Source organism: Dendrobates tinctorius, unplaced genomic scaffold (genome assembly GCF_039654945.1).
Source record: "Dendrobates tinctorius isolate UK_male_01 unplaced genomic scaffold, ASM3965494v1 ptg000022l, whole genome shotgun sequence".
Lineage (NCBI taxonomy): Eukaryota > Metazoa > Chordata > Amphibia > Anura > Dendrobatidae > Dendrobates > Dendrobates tinctorius.
In genome coordinates, this window is record NW_027361690.1 from 56,620,353 (window position 1) to 56,640,967 (window position 20,615).

A 20,615-nucleotide genomic window follows, 5' to 3' on the forward strand; every position below is an offset into this window, starting at 1 on the left:
AAAACAGAATTATGTGCATAAAACAACAAAAAAGTAAGTAAACGGGCACGTCAAATATAGGCATTCTATATACAATTTTTTTATGAAAACATTTTTTGGTTGTAGCAAACTTGGTGCAGGAATATTTATTTGTAACTTTACATATTCCCCCGACAATTCTCGCATATTAATTTTTCGGCTGAATGTTCCTTGCAAACATTTTGTCCGCAAGTAGAACAGAAACGCTCCGATTTTCTTTTCTTCTTTGCTGGACAAATATAGCAGCTCTTTCTTTTTTTTCTCTTTGCTCTGGATGTTCCAGAAAGCGTATTCCACATCGGATCATTGCCTCTGTAGTTTGCCTTGATAAGCATATCATGCTGCTTCTCTCCATCATAGTAGGCATCAAAAGTTCATAACAAAGTTCTGTCAAAAATAGACGTTTCTTGTCTTTCCTGTTGGCATGGAATTCTGGATTAGTTTGACAATAAACAATGTAGCTATTGAGGGCTGACACATCAAGGATATTGGAAAAAAGGGCAACGGGCCAATGTTTAGTCTGCCTTTTGCACGAATACTCTCCAATCATTTCGTCCATCTTGTCGACACCTCCTTTTGTCTTATTATAATGCAGTATGATTTCAGGTTTTTTTTTCCTGTCATTGGTGTCAATACTTCCATCGTGATGCATTGTACTCAGTAATATCACGGATTTTTCTTTCTTGGCTTTATAAGACACCATTGTTGCTTGATTGCAGAAACCGTATACACTCTCGTAGATTGTTCGCTGTGCATTGTGCTTCATGATTGGAGGAATTTCACGTCGGTTTGGCCTCATAGTACCAACAAGTGTAAGTTGTTTTTGAAGCAAAAAGTTGGCCATTTCAAAATTGGTAAAGTAATTATCCATTGTAATATTTTTTCCTGAATTGAAAATTGGTAGAGCAAGTGTTTTTACTATGTCAGAACATAGGTCTTTCTGGACTGGAGCATCAGCTTCTTTGCCACAGTAAATCAGACCATTCATCCCATAATAGCTTGCTGAATCGCACATCCAGAAAATTTTTATGCCATACTTAGCTGGCTTACTGGGCATATACTGAATGAATTTGCAACGTCCCCTAAAGGCAAGAAGTTGCTCGTCCACTGTCACATTATCACTGGAATGGTAAAGCTTTGTACAGTTCTTGATAAAAAGATTCCAGATATAGCTAATAGGGACTAATTTATCGGTTGCCAACCTCACAGGGCGAGTTCTCTTTTCATCAAAACGAAGGCATCTCCGAATACCCTCAGATCTATTGATGGACATAGAGAAAACCAAAAAGCAAAACACAAAACAAATATCCTGGAATAAAAAAGTAAAAAAATATAATTGCAAAAATTGCATGATGGACATAGTAGCTTTGTAGTGTGGATCTGCAAATGGGTTCTGAAATAACTCTCTGATTGGAACATCGTATGATTTTGTCGACCCTGCCAGAAGAGTAAGGCCAATATAAGCATATAGTTCCTCTTTAGTTATATTTTTCCATGTTTTTTTTCTTCCTGACGCGATACGTTTTCCTTCTACGTTAGTACACAAAACTACCTCATCTGCAATATCATCCGAAACAAATTTACAGAAAACATCTCTTTTGGACATGAATTGGGGAATTCCGACAGCTCCTTGAGCAACTCTAATAATGTTATGTGATGGGGTGCGTGCAGGAGCCGCAGCAGTACTGTTCCAAAAAATATTCGTTTTAGATGTTCTATTTGAATGTTCTGCTGGATCCACTACTTCTTCATCATCTGAAGAATTGCTGGACGATGAAGTTGATACATTAGCTGGTGGCATGTACTCTTCATCAGACAAAGAAATTTCACTTTCCTCATCACTATTGAAAACAATCACCTCGATTTCATGGTCAGTCAATCCCCTGGAAGTAGACTGTGCCATTGTAATTTTAGATGTCAGTAAAGTAAAAAGAAAAGAAAAAAAAGATTACAATCAGGCTTGTGCACTGTAAACAGTATGTGATAAGACTCTTTGTTAGGGTCCCAGCACACCAAGCGATATAAAGCAGGTAAAGTGCAGCCCCCCTCATCTTACCTCCAACAGATCACTTTCTTGTAGTGCAGTAGAAGCCTGTGGTTTTGGAGCTCAGAAAGTTTCTATTTCCAGACAAAAGAAAGCTGACTTCTTCCTCCATAGACTCTCCAGCAATTAGGACAAAAAGACCTGCGATGAGGTCAGAGACACATGACTTTGTGAGGGAGCCTCCCTTCCAAGATCACATGACCATGTTGTCATGCAGAACCCACATTCTTCCCAGCAATAGCAGAGTCATAAAAGTTCTTCCCCAGCAACAATACAGACAAAAAGACTGAGTATCACATGCAAACCTAGTACAGGCCTAAAAGGCCCCAGGTGCGTGAATATGGGGTAGTCCCAAAAAAAGTTGTTATACCGAAATGTCTGTAACATAAAAATATATGAATAACTGGAAATTACTAACTATATACCTGAGGATTACCTAGATTTTCAAAATTCTAACTAAAGTACTTTTACAGAAAATAGAAAACAAGTAACCTGGCAGGCCTGCAAGGCCCCAGTTATGCGTTCTAGGGTTAAGGAGACCCAACCAGGAGTGTTCACATTTCCAAAAATTATTGTCAGACACCAACAAAGTGGAATCAATTTCACCACAGTAGAAATAGTATAATAGGGACTGACAGGTCTTCCACTACACCCAATCCAGCAGATTGACACTCAACCAGGAGTCTACACATTTTCAAAAATTAGTGGCAGACGCCAACAAAGTGGCATCACTTGTAATAAAGTAGAATTAGTATAGCGGGGACCAACACCTCTTCCACTACAGTCAACCCAGTGGATATAGACTGTAACGGGCAAGGTGGTGGAATCACTTTTCCATATCCCTCTGAAAGCCTGGAAGGAGTGTAACTAGGTGGCCTGGCAAATTCCTACTTGGACAAGTGGCAGCAGGTGAAAACTGTGACCCAAGGAGATATAAAGAGGTTGCACCAGGTTCTACTCCATGGCTGACCTGCAGAATGTGGCACCTGATCCCCTGAAGAAGGTAAGCTGCTACGGCCCAAAGTTAAAAATACAGGCAGGCACTCTAGGGACTGTGGAACCACAGGTGCAGATGGGACCGGCTGAAGAGCAGAAAAGCACTAGCAGGTGCGGGCTGACCGGGTGTTAGACAGATGGGCACTGGCAGGTGCGATCTGGACTGGCTGATGATAGAATAGCACAGACAGGTTTGAGCAGACGGGCACAGACAGGTATGAGCAGATGGGCACAGGCAGGTAAGAGCAGACTGGTTCAGGGTAGAAAAGCACACAGGTAAACCTGGAGAACCTGATAACTATCAAGCATGCAAGGCAAACTAACAACATAGCTCAGGCACCTCCATATTGGAGGAGAAGCCTTAAATAGGTGTTGCCCAGCTATAGGTTGGAAATACCTTAGGTTGATGCGAGCAGTCCCTTTAAGAGGGAGGGAGCGTGCGCGTGCACCTTCTATTCATAGTTCCCAGTCCTACAACTGAACCTCGGTGGACAACGACACATAGGGGGTGAGATGAGGAGAAGGTGTGTGAGTGGGAGACCCTGAATGTCCTGTCTGTTAGGTACGAGGACCAAGTTTGTAATATCAACAGATCAGAAAGTCTGTAGTAAGAGGGAATGGTCCACTGTGTCAAAGACATCTGCCAGGTCAAGGAGAAGGAGGAGGACAAACTTGCTTCGCTTTCATTTGGCGGTCAGTAGGTTGTTGGTGACTTTAGTCAGGGCAGTTCTGTGGAATGGTGCAGTCTGAAATCAGATTGTAAGTGGTCAAAGAATGAGGAGAGGTGGGAGGACAGTTCAAAATGGATGTGTTGTTCCAGTAGTTTGGAGGCATAGGGGAGAATTTATATGGGGCGATAGGTAGACACAGAGGATGGGTGAAGCATGGGCTTTTTGAGGATGGGTGTGATCGAGGTATGTTTCAATCAGGATGGAAGACACAAGTTGTTAGTGAAAGGTTGAAGAGATGTGTTATGCTTGTGATGAAGACTGTGGTAAAATTTGGAATGAGGTGGGACATTATTATGTCAAGTTCACAGGTGCTTTGGCAAAGTATTCAGCTGAGATGAGAGGAGGAACTGGTGGATTCAGGAGAGAATTGAAAGAAGTGAATAGCTGTTTAGGGTTGTGAGACAGGTATGATATGAGGGATGAGAAGTGGTTTGTTTTGCTGCAGTCAGAATTTGCTCAACATTTTTACACCTTCTGTTACTGGACGGACAACTCTGCTTCCTTTCTTTGGCAGCCGCACAACAGCATGCGTTGTAGATGAGGGCCAGAAATAACATGTGCTCCAGTAGATGCCAAGCGCTGCATCAAGTGGCCTCTGTTGTGATCTCTCTTGATCTGACTTCTGAGTCGGGGCTCCCTCTGGTGGTTACTGTGGGTAGTGGAGTTGGCCGGGTTGACAGAAGTCTGCCACCTGATGATGATTGGAAGTCAGGGGTTACTGACTGGGAGGATTTAAGTGAGCAGGCTTCCCTCAGTTGCTGCTGGTGATTTGGTTTCTTCCTGTACATTTTGAGGTCTGCTGTCTCCTGCCTGATCCTGCATTTTTCAGTTAAGTTGTTCATTTCCTAATCCTTTGCATCTGATCTGGTTTTGCCTCTTTCTGCTTTGCTGTGAGGGTTCAGCGTGCTCCCTGCTGGGGCAGTGCTGGACCCCACTCCATATGTTGCAGCTTGAGTCAGTTTGTTCAGTCCCCTATTATATTAGTCTGTTTGTTGCCAGTTCACACCAGAATGCTGATATAGTGGGGGAGAGGTCGTGAGACCTCAGTGTTTTTTGTACATCAGACGTGTTGGATTTTTGAGGGTTTTTCCATGATGGCAGACAGTGTCTTTCCTTTCCTATCCTATGTAGACCTAGACAGTTTGGGCCCCATCATTTGCTCAGTCTATTTTCTGCCTGTGTTTGTGCCTCATCTTGTGGCTATCTTTTTCTTTGGGGTTCTACTCCGGGGCAGTTTAGATTTCACCTTTCTTACTTTAGGTTTAGTTAGCTCACCGGCTGTGCTGAGGCATCTAGGGCATCGTAGGCGCGCCCCACGGTGACTGCTAGCTATGTTGTTAGGATTAGGGGTCTGCAACCTTTCTGGTTTCCTGGTAGCTATCCTCCTCGGTGACGTATTCATAATAGGCCTCTGCTCCTCTTCCTCCACCTTAACATCACACAATACAGTCCTCAGGGGTGGCACCCCAATTAACCTTTTTTTCCCCACATCACAACTCTCCAAGCACCCAACTGACTGTTATAATAATAATCTTTTTTTTATAGCACCAACATATTCTGCAGCGCTTTACAGTTTGCACACATTATCATCACTGTCCCTGATGGGGCTCACAATCTACAGTATATTCCCTATCAGTATGTCTTTGGAATGTGGGAGGAAACCGGAGTACCCGGAGAAAACCCACACAAACATGGGGAGAACATACAAACTCCTTGCAGATGTTGTCCTTGGTGAGATTTGAACCCAGGACTCCAGTGCTGCAAGGCTGCAGTGCTAACCACTGAGCCACCGTGCCACCCATACTGTCGGAAGCTACAGATGACTGAGTCTGCAGATTTCTTCATACATTGTATGCCATGGGCATAGGAAGTGTACTCTAAAGATTCACATAGTCAAGAGGAGGAATTCATCGGCACCGATGGTCAAATTTTTTCTGACTTAGATCTATAGCCAGACGAAGTTTTGTCCGAGCATAAACCAAACCCTCACCAACAGACGTTAACCTCATTGGGTGAAGGTGATGCATTTGTGACGAGACTAAGATATTGTAGTCACCCGTGTACTGTACTGTGTTGTCAAGGCAGGAAGAGGAGGAGGGTGACTCTCAGGGAGAGGAGTTGAAGAACAGAGAGGATGACGATGGCATAGTAGATCACACTTGGTGTAAACCCGGAGGCATGCAGCTGAGTAGCCCAGCAGAGGAGAAGGAGGAAGACAAAGAGGTTACTCAGACACTAAGTTATGCAACCACAACAACCAATGCATCCTGACGCCCAACTCTGGCAGTGGACAGCAGCATTGGCTGTTCTGCAGTTGCCTAGCTTGGGTCTCTTTTTCAGACCTGCAAAAATCTAAAAAATAATGTTATCTGTCAACTTTTTTAAAAACAACATAGTACAGTAAAAAAAGAAATTATTTCAGTACTACATGCATGACCTGGCACATGCGCGATCAACATGCATAAATCTGGGAATATCATTGTACTAAAATGCAGACTAGTGGGTCTTGCCAACCACCGTCCACCCCATCTTTTGATTCTTCTTCCTCACTCACTGTGGCAAGTGTTGTCTCCGACCGAAGAACCTCCACTTGTTTACCCCTTACAGTTGGGGTGATTGAGATCCTGTCACCTGATATAGAATTGGACATGCCTGCTGTTTTTGACTGATTTTACATACCAAGCACACCACATCTTTCTCAAGCCACCGTAAAATCCCCACCTGCAGCACTCTCACAGTCCAGCAGCTTGTTGTGTCCACCCTACTCCACCCAGTGTCGAACAGCAGTAAACCCTCATTTGTGCAGTTGTGCTCACATAAAAGATTCTTCACTCCTACACATGGCACAGTTAACAGTTTGAACTTCACCATCTTCAATCTACTAATAAAAAATAGACTTTATTTATCTATCACAAACACATTACGCATAGCTTTATGAGTCACCAGTTTTTATAAAACAGTCAAAAGTTACCAAGTTTAGGAAAATCAAACAATTAAAGCAAAAATAATGACAACCCTGCTCTTCAGAGCTTACAATCTACAATGAGGTGGGGGTGACACCAATTACAGGTGTTTATTTACAATGATGGTATAACGATCTTGAGGAAATGGGGGCAGATAAAGCCTGCATGATCCTTTTTGGGTACAGTTGAGTTTTATGGCGAATTATGTTCAGAGAAGTAGAGAATAAGCTAAAAATTACTGATTAGGGAATATGATAGGCGCCCTAAACACATGTGTTTTTAGGGAGCATCTAAAAATGTCCAAGTTGTGGTTATGTTCCTAGTTCATCTTTATTCTCCTAGATCATCTTTATTCTCATTTGCACAAGGAAAGACTAGAAGCAGTGGGATGAAACAGAATGGGAGGAGACACAGATTAGATATTAGAAAAAACTTTTTGCCAGAGTGATCAATGAGTGGAACAGGCTGCCACGAGAAGTGGTGAGTTCTCCTTCAATGGAAGTCTTCAAACAGAGGCTGGACAGACATCTGTCTGGGATGATTTAGCGAATCCTGCTTTGAGCAGGGGGTTGGACCAGATGGCCCAGGAGGTCCCTTCCAACTCTACGATTCTATGATTCTAGTTTCATGGGGGACAAAGGGTAAGAGGTGAGTCTTCTAGGTAGGAGATTGAACTTAACTGAACAAAGTCCAGATCAGGGGTCTTACCGTCTTTGTGTGTCTCAGAGTTTGAAAGCTGTGAGAGGCCACAAGAATTTGCTAGAGATAGAAGCTGGGATGCAGTTGCGGAGGTGGAGCTGTTGTAGTATCCCAGGATAAGGTTGTCAATTCTGAGGACATGAAATGTGGCCGCAACACATAAAAGTGGTCAAGGGTGGGTGAGCTTGGGAGTTAGTATATGACTGCTACTTTGAGGGAGAGGGGATGGAACACCCTGATGGTGTGAACCTCAAAAGAAGAATGGTGTCCAATCAGCCTGCATTCATTTATTGGGTTAAAAACAGGATTGTTGTTGGCAGCGAGGAGTGTAGAGTTATCGTGGAGTTAACAGTGATCATAGAGCGAGATATACGCATATTCCATGTGATGTAATCTGGATGTGGTTAAGCTGTACGCTCCTATTACTTTTCTGAGAACTAATTACTGTGAACGGCCTGCGGCCTCCTCGAATGGTTCGTGGCCCAATCGTGTCATTGTCTGGATAATAGGGGCCAGCTGAGAGCTATTTGCTATTAAGATCACAGCGCTTGTTTCTGTATGACTCATGGCCTGTGATCTCTGTGATTATTGCAAGGCCACTCCAATCTGATGGCCACGGAAATGTAGCCTTACGCCTTATTGATACAGACAGTTTCCAAAAGTTGATGGTCGTCGCAGTCCCCTCAATACCAGTTGCCCAGTCACCATTACTTCTTTAGGAAAGACGTGCCTGCGCTACAGCAACAAGTCACGGACATCACCTGTTCCCTGAAAAATTCTATGTCTGTCAGGGTGCATTTCAACAATGACACCTGGACGAGCAAGCACGGACAGGGGAATTACAACTAGGTGGCTGGGCGCTGGGTGACTGGTAACTTTAGGGGCAGTTGGGAAAGGCTTGCAGGGTGCAAGGGGATTTAGAAATAAACCACTACATACCATAAGATGGATAACTAAACTACTAGACAACAGGGGTTGGAGAACTAAACTACTAAATAGCTATGATTGCAGAACTAAACAGATTAACACCAGAACATGGAGAACTATACTAATAGACAGCAGGGATTGGAGAACTAAACTACTAAATAGTTTGGGTTGGAGAACTAAACTAGTACAGACCAGGGGATGGAGAACTAAAGCAGTAGACATCAAGGTGTCACTAGACACCAAGTCTTAGAATCCGCAGGGCTTACAGAACAAACCTGTTTATGGAACAGTTCCTGCAGTGCTTCTGCTTCCTCCACCACCTCTAGGGTCTCCATCTGCATCCTCAACCTCTGCCTTAATTAAACAAAGGTTCCAACACTGCAGAGAGGATCCCTCCCCCACCTCTGTAGTGCACATCCAGGGCTCACCGTAATCAAGTAGTATTAACAATAATATGCCTTGGAGATTGCAGTCTTACAGATCAACAGTTGTGGACAGCTATCCATGCTGAGTTTGAGCAATGGCTGTCTAAACTCAACCTGGAGCCAGGGAAGGCAGTGTGCGATAGCGGTGCAAATCTGGTGGCGGCCCTATGCCGTGCCAGCCTTACACACAGGCCTTGCATGGCTCGCATCCTAAACCTGATGGTACAGCAAATCCTCCGCCACTGTCCCAGCCAGTAGGTGCTGCTGCATAAACCATTGTGGTGCTGACTTCCATCATTCCATTTCAGTTGGTATAGAGATCTTTCAGACTATCAGTTAACCGGTTGATATGCGATATGACCACACCGTAGAATTAAACTCGGCACATGTTGCAGTGACTGTGGCAGCAGCGCTGAGACCTGATGCAAGATGACATTTTTCATAGCCTAGCACAACGCAGTACAGACATGGTGCAATTTACACTTGCATACTGGATACAGATGAAGGACCTCTGCACCCTTCTGTACCCTTTCTTAATGGCTACTAAGATGGTTAGCGGTGATGATGCCTTCATCAGCATGCCTATTACTGTCATGTAGGAAGAGGAGGAAGCAGAGGAGAATACCTTTAGGTTTAACAATATCTATAACTTCTTGTCTGTCATCTCACATATGTTTGCCATGGGAGGAACAAATGGAGAAGGACCATGAAAAGAATGAGAAGGAAGAGATGATGGACGCACAACAGTTAGGAGATGAAGACGATAATTATTACCTCTATGTTGTCCATGGTTGTCAGGAGGGGATGAAGGAAGAAAGTTTGAGTGTTATACCACCACCAACATCCTGCGGAGTTGAACGTCATGAAAGAGACCGGCCCATGAGCACCTTCTTGGTGCTCATGATTGTTACCCGTATAGTAACAATCATATACTATACCCATATAGCTATGATTCCAAATAATGCTGACTACTGGGTTGTCAGTGTGTTCTAGCCACAATACAAAAGTAAATTTTGCCTGCTGCTTCCCCCTTAGAAAGGGAGGTGCCCATGCTGCAGTTTTAAAACACGCTGGACGATAATCTTGACAGTGGTTTTCCTCAACACAGCAGTGAGGCACACAGTTTGAATCGCAGTGATAGCCTTCCAACCACAGAAACGGTCAGTTGTCAGTGCAAAAACATTAGCAGTCTTGCAGAGCTGTAGTCCTGTGTTACAACTCCACCAAGGACAGCATCTGCAAAGAGTTTGTATGTTCTACCCATGTTTGTGAGGGTTTACTACCAGTAATTATTTTTCTATCCACACTACAAAGACATACAGTTAGTAAATTTAGATTGTGAGTCCCAATGATGACAGTGCCAGTAATTTCTGTAAAGCGAATGTTGAATTATTAGCATTATATAAGTGATAACCCCCCTTATATAAGTGATAACCCCCCCAAAAAAAAAAATGAAAGTGATGCTCAGCCACACTCAGGAGGCACACAGATTAGTTTCGTATTTTTCTATTGTCAGAAAAATGTAAGGATAGTTACACCGATAGTTGACTCAAAGACAGTGGAAGACTGCCGGAATCGGAGGCCTACTGCTACAGGCAACACACATGAAGGCGATCCAACGCGGAATCTACACATTTACAAAAATTAGTGTCATACATTAACAAAGTAGCATCAATTTTACCACAGTAGAAATAGTATAGGGACGACAGGAGATGGACACGCAAACAGGACTGCTCACATTTTCACAAATTATTTTTAACATCTCCAGCAGCAGCAGGCACAAAAGCCCCAATAAAGATTTCAGAGACTGCAATTATATAAGAACAATGCAGCATACTAAAAACTACAACATCCTGTAATAGAAGTTGCTAGCTGTCTTTGGATAAGTCGTCACGTTAGTGGTTCACTAGTGCTTTCAGAAACATTAACACCTACCCCACATACACCTCAAACACCAAGCTTAATCCCCCTTCCTCCACGACCTCGCTTTTTCACAGTCATGTTGCTCAGATAGTGGGGTAGGAGCACACCATTAGCAACTAGAAATAGATTTTTTACTTTGCACAACTTCTGCACACAGCTGAATTTTTGAGGCACAAAATTAGAAGGTGAAATATGGCGTAATTAATCACATTACTCACAGCAGAAAGAATTGTTTCAGTGTGGATGAGACCTGTATGACAAATAAGATCTTTCCTCAAAAATTTTCAAAGTGAGATTTCCCCTACTGTATGACATTAGTAACAGATTTTTTTTTTGTTGGTGTGGATGAGGCCTGTATAACATTGACTAGATGCTCCAAACAATTTCAAAGTGAGATGTCCCCTACTGTATGACATTAGTAAGAGAATAACTTTTTTGGGCTTGTCGATAAGGCTTGTATAACATTGAATGAATGCTCCAAACAATTTCAAAGTAACATGTCCCCAACTGTATGACGTTAGTAACAGAATAATTTTGGGGGGGCCTGTCAATAAGACCTGTAAACATTGACTAGATGCTCGAAAAAATTTCAAACTGACATGTCCCTTACTGTATGAAGTTAGTAACAGAAGAACTTTTTTTGGGCCTGTCGATAAGGCCTGTATAACATTGAATAGATGCTCCAAACTATTTAAAAATGAGATGTCCACCTACTGTATGACATTAGTCACAGAAGAATTTTTTGGGGCTTGTCTATATGGCCAGTATAACATTTATTATATGTTCAATGTTCAAAACAAATTCAAAGTGAGATGTCTCCTACTGTATGACATTAGGAACAGAAGAATTGTTTTTGGCCTGTTGATGAGGCCTGTATAATATTGATGAGATGCTCCAAAAAATTTAAAAGTAACATGTCCCCTACTCTATGACATTAGTAACAGAAGAATATTTTTGGGCGGAAATGGGAACATACTACAGGAACAATAACAGGGCGGCTATGGAAAGTACAAGATACAGGATCCTGCCTACAACTATTACTCATCTACCCAACACCAATTACCAGAGTTTGATGCTCGTTAGAAGATAGGTGTAACAGATGCATGTCTCAAGCTAGGTATAAAAAATGCCTGTGAGAAATTGGATTCCAAAGATGCACATAATCTAGAAGATAGGCTCCAAACAATTTGAACATGACATGTTCCCTACTGTATGATGTTAGTAACAGAAGAATTTTTTTGGGCCTGTCGATAAGGCCTGTATAACATTGATGAGATGCTCAAAACAATTTAAAAGTGACTTGTCCCCTACTGTATGAATTTAATGACAGAAGAATTTTTGGGTCCTGTCGATAAGGCCTGCATAACATTGAGGAGATGCTCCAAAAAATTTCAAAGTGAGATGCCCGCTACTGTATGACATTAGTAACAGAGCAATTTTGGGGGGCTTGTCGATAAGGCCTGTATAACATTGACTTGATGCACAAAACAAATTCAAAGTGAGATGCCCCCTACTGTATGACGTTAGTAACAAAAGAATTGCTTTGGGCCTGTCAATAAGGCCTGTATAATATTGATGAGATGCTCCAAAAAATTTCAAAATAACATGTCCCCTACTGTATGACATTAGTAACAGAAGAATTTATTTGGGCCTATCGAAAAGGCCTGTATAATATTGATGAGATGCTCCAAACAAATTCAAAGTGACATGTCCCCTACTGTAAGACGTAACAGAATAATTTTTTGGGGCCTGTAAATTAGGCCTGTGTAACATTGACAAGATGCTCCAAACAATTTAAAAGTGACATGTCCCATACTGTATGACTTTAGTAACAGAAGAATTATTTGGGCCAGTCGATAAGGCCTGTTTTACATTGAGTAAATGCTCCAAACAATTTCAAAGTGACATATCCCCTACTGTATGACGTTAGTAACAGAAGAATTTTTTTGGCGGGAATGGAAAGATAAAACAGGATCAATAACAGGGCGGCTATGGGAAGTACGAGATACAGGATTCAGCTTACAACTCCAACACCAATTACAAAAATAGAGTTTTATGCTCGTTAGAAGATATGCATGTCTCAAGCTAGGTATAAAAGATGCCTGTGAGAAATTGGAAGCCAAAGATGCGCATAATCTAGAACATAGGCTCAAAACAATTTCAAACTCCGATCTCGGCTGCTGTATCATATTTGTAAAACAAATAAAATAAATTAATTTTAATGTGCAACAGCTCTGCACACAGAGCAATTTCAACGCCACTAAATGAAAAGGTTGGATATAGCAGGCTGTATCATGTTTTTCAACAGAAAAAAATAAATATTTTAATGTGCTTGAGGTCTGCAGACAGCTTCATAACATGGCAATGTGGGATACGGCGGGCTGTATCTCATTCAGCAAAATAAAATATTCTAATTTTTTTTATTGCGTGTTAGGTCTGCACACAGGTTCATATCACCACCACAAAATAATAATGTGGAATATAGCAGGCTGTTTCACATTTAGCAACAGAAAAAAATAGAATTTATTTTACTGCGCGTTAGGTCTGCAGACAGGTTCATATCACCGCCACAAAATGACAAAGTGGAATACGTCAGGCTGTTTCACATTTAGCAGCAGAAAAAAATACAATTTTTTTAAATGTGCCTTTGGTCTGCAGTTTCATATCACCACAGCACTTAATGACAAGGTAGGATGCAGCAGGCTGTTTCACATTTAGCTAGCGAAAATATATTTAGAATGCCATACTTGTGCATGGAGCACAATAGAAACAGTGCACAACACAATTGTTGGACATATACCCTGCTGGCTTTGTCTGTGGACCTCAGAAATGGCCCAAAAAAAAAATTTCCGGAAGGTAAATTTTACAGCCACAATTACACTACCTAGGTACAATATCTGACTATCTGACTGATATACAACCGCCTAACTAACTAGCTAAAATCTTGCTGTTCACAGTGCCAGCGTCAGGAGCCTCCTCTCTGCGCTATTACAGTGTCAAAATAGCACTAAAACAAGATGTCCACTATTTATATGGAGAGGGACATGTGATTTCAGCAGCCAGTGACACAAGCTGTAGTGTCAGGACATTGTGGGTGTTTCCTGCATCCTGATTGGCTAGCCGCAATGTGCACACATAAAGTTAGGAAATAAAATTGACTGCTTACAAGAATGCCGTGCCTCTGAGCTTCGCAAAAACCCCTCCTCCCCTCATCAAGCACGTGTTAAATGATCATGATGCACCACCATTATCTTTGCTAAAGTGCTGAAAATATTTTTGTGGCAACGCAAATATTTTGCCACACTTTTACCGATCTTTACCGATTTTATAAAATTTTGCTCGGGTTTCCAATCACGAATACAAATGTTCCATATTCGTGCCGAATTTATGTTTGGCGATCGGTTTCAGAACAAATTCGCTCATCACTACTCTTCAGCTCTATTGTTATTTTGAGAAAACCATAATTTTAATTATTTTTACTACTATCATGTACATACAGTTGTGGCCAAAAGTATTGACACCCCTGCAATTCTGTCAGATAATACTCAGTTTCTTCCTGAAAATGATTGCAAACACAAATTCTTTGGTATTATTATCTTCTTTTAATTTGTCTTAAATGAAAAAACTCAAAAAGAATTATCCTAAAGCAAAATTAGATATAATTCCACTCCAAACATAAAAAGAGGGTGGACAAAAGTATTGGCACTGTTCGAAAAATCATGTGATGCTTCTCTAATTTGTGTAATTAACAGCACCTGTAACTTACCTGTAGCACCTAACAGGTGTTGGCAATAACTAAATCACACTTGTAGTCAGTTGACATGGATTAAAGTTGACTCAACCTCTGTCCTGTGTCCTTGTGTGTACCACATTGAGCATGGAGAAAAGAAAGAAGACCAAAGTACTGTCTGAGGACTTGAGAAACCAAATTGTGAGGAAGCATGAGCAATCTCAAGGCTACAAGTCCATATCCAAAGACCTGAATGTTCCTGTGTCTACCGTGCGCAGTGTCATCAAGAAGTTTAAAGCCCATAGCACTGTGGCTAACCTCCCTAGATGTGGACAGAAAAGAAGAATTGACAAGAGATTTCAACACAAGATTGTGCAGATGTTGGATAAAGAACCTCGACTAACATCCAAACAAGTTCAAGCTGCCCTGCAGTCCGAGGGTACAACAGTGTCAACCCGTACTATCCGTCGGCGTCTGAATGAAAAGGGACTGTATGGTAGGAGACCCAGGAAGACTCCACTTATTACCCCGAGACATAAAAAAGCAAGGCTAGAGTTTGCCAAAACTTACCTGAAAATGCCTAAAATGTTTTGGAAGAATGTTCTCTGGTCAGATGAGACAAAAGTAGAGCTTTTTGGGCAAAGACATCAACATAGAGTTTACAGGAGAAAAAAAGAGGCATTCAAAGAAAAGAACACGGTCCCTACAGTCAAACATGGCGGAGGTTCCTTGGTGTTTTGGGGTTGCTTTGCCGCCTCTGGCACTGGATTGCTTGACCGTGTGCATGGCATTATGAAGTCTGAAGACTAACAACAAATTTTGCAGCATAATGTAGGGCCCAGTGTGAGAAAGCTGGGTCTCCCTCAGAGGTCATGGGTCTTCCAGCAGGACAATGACCCAAAACACACTTCAAAAAGCACTAGAAAATGGTTTGAGAGAAAGCACTGGAGACTTCTAAGGTGGCCAGCAATGAGTCTAGACCTGAATCCCATAGAACACCTGTGCAGATATCTAAAAATGGCAGTTTGGAGAAGGCATCCTTCAAATATCAGGGACCTGGAGCAGTTTGCCAAAGAAGAATGGTCTAAAATTCCAGCAGAGCATTGTAAGAAACTCATTGATGGTTTCCGGAAGCGTTTGGTCGCAGTAATTTTGGCTAAAGGTTGTGCAACCAAGTATTAGGCTGAGGGTGCCAATACTTTTGTCTTGCCCATTTTTGGAGTTTTGTGTGAAATGATCAATGTTTTGCTTTTTGCTTCATTCTCTTTTGTGTTTTTTCATTTAAGAAAAATTAAATGAATATAATACAGTAATACCAAAGAATTTGTGTTTGCAATCATTTTCAGGAAGAAACTGAGTATTATCTGACAGAATTGCAGGGGTGTCAATACTTTTGGCCACAACTGTATGTTGTTTTATCAATATTATAGGTAATTGCTAAATATTTTAGACTTTTTGTGATCATACACTACAACAATTGCCAAGAAACATCACTAAATAGCTATCTACAGCCTACAGCCCACTTGTTAGTATGCTGGTAAATATATAATGCAATAGAAAATAAAAAAGTAGAACAAAAAAGTGAGATGAAAAGATGAGACTTGTTTTCTGTGCATCATCTTCCTCCTACAATCATCAGGAATAGATTTTTAGTAATGTCTTTGGATACACACATTCTGCTTTGTAATCTAGTAATTAACAGGCACATGGTCGGGGGCCCTGTGCCGGTTGTTGCACCACATCGCACTTTCATCTGTATTGGAGTTGTGAATGCCAATTGTGAATATCAATACAGTTGAAAGCAATGATGGAGTAGGGAAGCCATCTTCCCCCTCCTTGGCGCATTATGCCATATGGAGGCTCATTATACTTTATGAAGTGCAATGGGGGCTCATTATAATATATAGAGGCTCACTACAACATATGAAGTGCAATAGGGCACATTATACTATATGAAATGCAATGGAGGAAGCATTATACTATAAGAATGCACATCAACTATATTAAGTGTAATCATACTGTGCATGTGGAGGGTACTGTGGAGACATTCACTTTGTGGGTATCATACTGCATTATACTGTGTTTGGGGGCACTTTTGTTGATATCATACTTTATTGGAGCAATGATAGGGGAATCTGGGGACTTCAATAGTAGGAAGATTACTTTATAAGGGCTGCAAAGTGAGAAATGTTCCTCTGTGACCCTCCAAGATATTTATTTTTAGGGGGGCGGGCCCAATTAAAACTTCTGCTATGGGGCCCCTTGATTATTTATGTGTGCCCCTGGTCACTGTGGTTATCTGAGATATAACACATAAAGCCATTATTAGTATGGGGAATTTTGGCTTGATCAGTTATAGGCCACTGTGGCTTTTACTATTATGTTAAAATTGTTGGAAGCATTAATTATAGTGATGAGCATATCCAAAATTCTAATTTGGCAGATCATTTGCATTTGAAGAGGGCATTAAATTTATTTCTAATTTATCTGATGTTAATCACATGTGTTTTGTTTTGCTATGGGGTTTCTTCAGACCCCAAATGATAATAAACGTAGGGATTACAAAAGTAGAGAAATAATATTTTGACCTTGCCGCTTTCCTACTTTGCCGCTTCCCTGCCTCGTCGTAACAACTCCCTGCAGGTTCTGGTCTAATCTGGTCTTCAGTGCAGATACTTTGGTTCTTCTTTCACTTGGTGCTGGTCTTTCAATCTGAAAGTCAGGTCTTTAAGACGTCATGCCGTTTGTCACTCAATACATGCTCATTTCAGGAAGTGCCACAAGCCAGAGTGAAGGAACATGCAGAAAAAGACGCCACATGCTACGAAGACCATAAAAGACCAGAGCTGTAGGAAGCCAATGAAGAAAAGGTGTGCAGCAAGGTGAGTACAGAATTTTTAACCCCTGTACATCAGAAAACCTAATTTGTCACAAAGGTAAATTCCTACTATTATAGCATCCATGTGAGAAGTCTTTGGCCACTGCCCCAGAGCCCTCTAAACCTCCTCTTACCTGTCAATATCCTGGGGTGTCATGTGCATGCCGTTGTCCTCGGTCTACTAATGAACAAAGACCGCCTGGTAGGAGGAATTCTTTGGTCAAGTGGCCACAGAAGACCAACGTGACAGCTGGGCTGTGATCCTGCAAATTATTTTTCTGATTTCCAGTAAAGAGGCATTTTGTAGAAGAATTTGGATGAAAGTTAAGGTAGGATGTTTAATAAGAGAATGTATCAATGCATTAAAGCCTCTCTAGCCATCACATTACAGTTATTTCCAAGCAAACTCTTTGGCCTCATACTATTAGATGATCATGGAAATCAGTGAATTAATCTAATATCCTTAAAGTGTACAATAGGGGTTCCTTTATGTTTTATATTATATTCATTGGAACCAGAGGGAATATACACTCACTGGCCACTTTATTAGGTACACCTGTCCAACTGTGTGTTAAGACTTAATTTCTAATCAGCCAATCACATGGCGGCAACTCAGTGCATTTAGGCATGTAGACATGGTCAAGACAATCTCCTGCAGTTCAAACCGAGCATCAGTATGGGGAAGAAAGGTGATTTGAGTGCCTTTGAACGTGGCATGATTGTTGGTGCCAGAAGGGCTGGTCTGAGTATTTCAGAAACTGCTGATCTACTGGGATTTTCACGCACAACCATCTCTAGGGTTTACAGAGAATGGTCCGAAAAAGAAAAAAAAAACAGTGAGCGGCAGTTCTGTGGCCGGAAATGCCTTGTTGATGCCAGAGGTCAGAGGAGAATGGGCATACTGGTTCGAGCTGATAGAAAGGCAACAGTGACTCAAATTGCCACCCGTTACAACCAAGGTAGGCAGAAGAGCATCTCTGAACGCACAGTGCGTCGAACTTTGAGGCAGATGGGCTACAGCAGCAGAAGACCACACTGGGTACCACTCCTCTCAGCTAAGAACAGGAAACTGAGGCTACAATTTGCACAAGCTCATCGAAATTGGACAGTAGAAGATTGGAAAAACGTTGCCTGGTCTGATGAGTCTCGATTTCTGCTGCGACATTCGGATGGTAGGGTCAGAATTTGGCGTAAACAACATGAAAGCATGGATCCATCCAGCCTTGTATCAACGGTTCAGGCTGGTGGTGGTGGTGTCATGGTGTGGGGAATTTTTTCTTGGCACTCTTTGGGCCCCTTGGTACCAATTGAGCATCGTTGCAACGCCACAGCCTACCTGAGTATTGTTGCTGACCATGTCCATCCCTTTATGACCACAATGTACCCAACATCTGATAGCTACTTTCAGCAGGATAATGCGCCATGTCATAAAGCTCGAATCATCTCAGATTGGTTTCTTGAACATGACAATGAGTTCACTGTACTCAAATGACCTCCTCAGTCACCAGATCTCAATCCAATAGAGCATCTTTGGGATGTGGTGGAACGGGAGATTCGCATCAGGGATGTGCAGCCGACAAATCTGCGCCAACTGTGTGATGCCATCATGTCAATATGGTCCAAAATCTCTGAGGAATGCTTCCAGCACCTTGTTGAATCTCTGCCACGAAGAATTGAGGCAGTTCTGAAGGCAAAAGGGGGTCCAACCCGTTACTAGCATGGTGTACCTAATAAAGTGGCCAGTGAGTGTATATACTGTATGTATCATTTTCAAATTATATAAAATCCATGATTCATATACAGTATATGACATCTTGCTATTTTTGTTATATTTATAACCAAATACAATCTGAAGCTGCAAATACATTATGTAATAGCATACATTCCCCTGCATTATGATGTAGTGATAGAAATCTGATATCCTACTAATGCAGTTTTGTGTCTTCTTCCTGCCATGCTAGCTCTTCTGCCATTCTTTAATACAAGATTTTATCTGTCCTATAACTTTAGCGAGTTCTTTACTTTATTTTTACTTTCATCAAAAATCTGCTTGAGCTGTCAAATCCTCAGGAATTGAACTCGGAAATGTTAACTATATTTGAAGCAAGGAAATCTTTTGACGTGATGGAATCTATTTAGATTGAATGTAGTATTCAAAGGCCATAGTCATACTGGATTGGGAGCTTTTTCCATCAATTTAGATAATTTAAAGGACTGTGCCAAGGTTGTAATGTTTATATATGACAGCGGTCATACTCATGTCTACTGATAGTATCAAAAATATGAATTATAGTGGTTTTCAAAATCATTCTTTAGGAAAATCCCTTTAATTTGGTCAAACGCTGGCAACGTAATGAAAAGACAAAAGTAGCTACACTTACCTGTCATTTTTCCGCCACTCGAGAACAATTGCGCTAGAGGTTCCTGACAATCTTTCTTTACTTGATTGACTGCAGTAGTTATGTGCCTTTCTACAAATGTAGCCATTGGAGTGGCCAGCCTCAGCTATGGCGATGGTCATGTGTGCAGACAGAGCACCAATGCTCCAAGCCAGTAAATAAAGACTGGTGGTGGATATGATCGATAATAGGTTCTTCTGTTATTTCATTATGCTGTTGCATTTGGCCATTTTTTTCGGATCTTGGAAAACCACTCAATATTTATAGGTCTTAAGAGTGATTTATTCTGCTATCTACAGCAATCTCAGAGACAATGAATAGAGCGTGGCGCACCTGCAAAGCCACTGTTTCATTCTCTTTGGACATTTTAGATCCCGATACTTGGGATCAGTGGAGGTCCTGTGGATAGATGATAACTTGCAATTTAAACTCAAGCTATTTGTTTGAAAAAATGTAATTCTTTTTTAGTCCAGTTATAAATAAATATATATAATTCATTCTAAGTGGTTGCCCGCTATATTGTGATTAACGGCATTTTCTTTTATACCATTAGATTTAACTACGTTGATGACTATACTCACATTGCAACAATCCTCTAGCCATATCCATCCTAATCCACCTCAAACATGTCACAGTAGAGAACAATTCTCTGACATGAACTTTTAAGAGCAGAGTCACACTTTGTGTCATTAGATCTTTCATATTCTTTACATTTTTAAACATAAGCCCCATTAGCATTATACTATTTTGGAGATGAATTATTCGTGGTTTACTAGTTGGATTAACCATATTGTCTCATTAAATCCCAGGAATGCTAACTGAGCAGAGCAACTGCACCACATGTGTTACATATACCTCAGGTCAGGACGTCTCGTACAACTT

At 41.4% G+C, this 20,615-nt stretch overlaps 1 pseudogene; it reads left to right on the top strand.

Moving 5' to 3' along the window:
- Positions 1 to 9,535: 9,535 nt before the first annotated feature.
- LOC141084415 (piwi-like protein 1) overlaps positions 9,536 to 20,615 on the top strand; it is a 105,619-nt pseudogene continuing 94,539 nt past the window's right edge.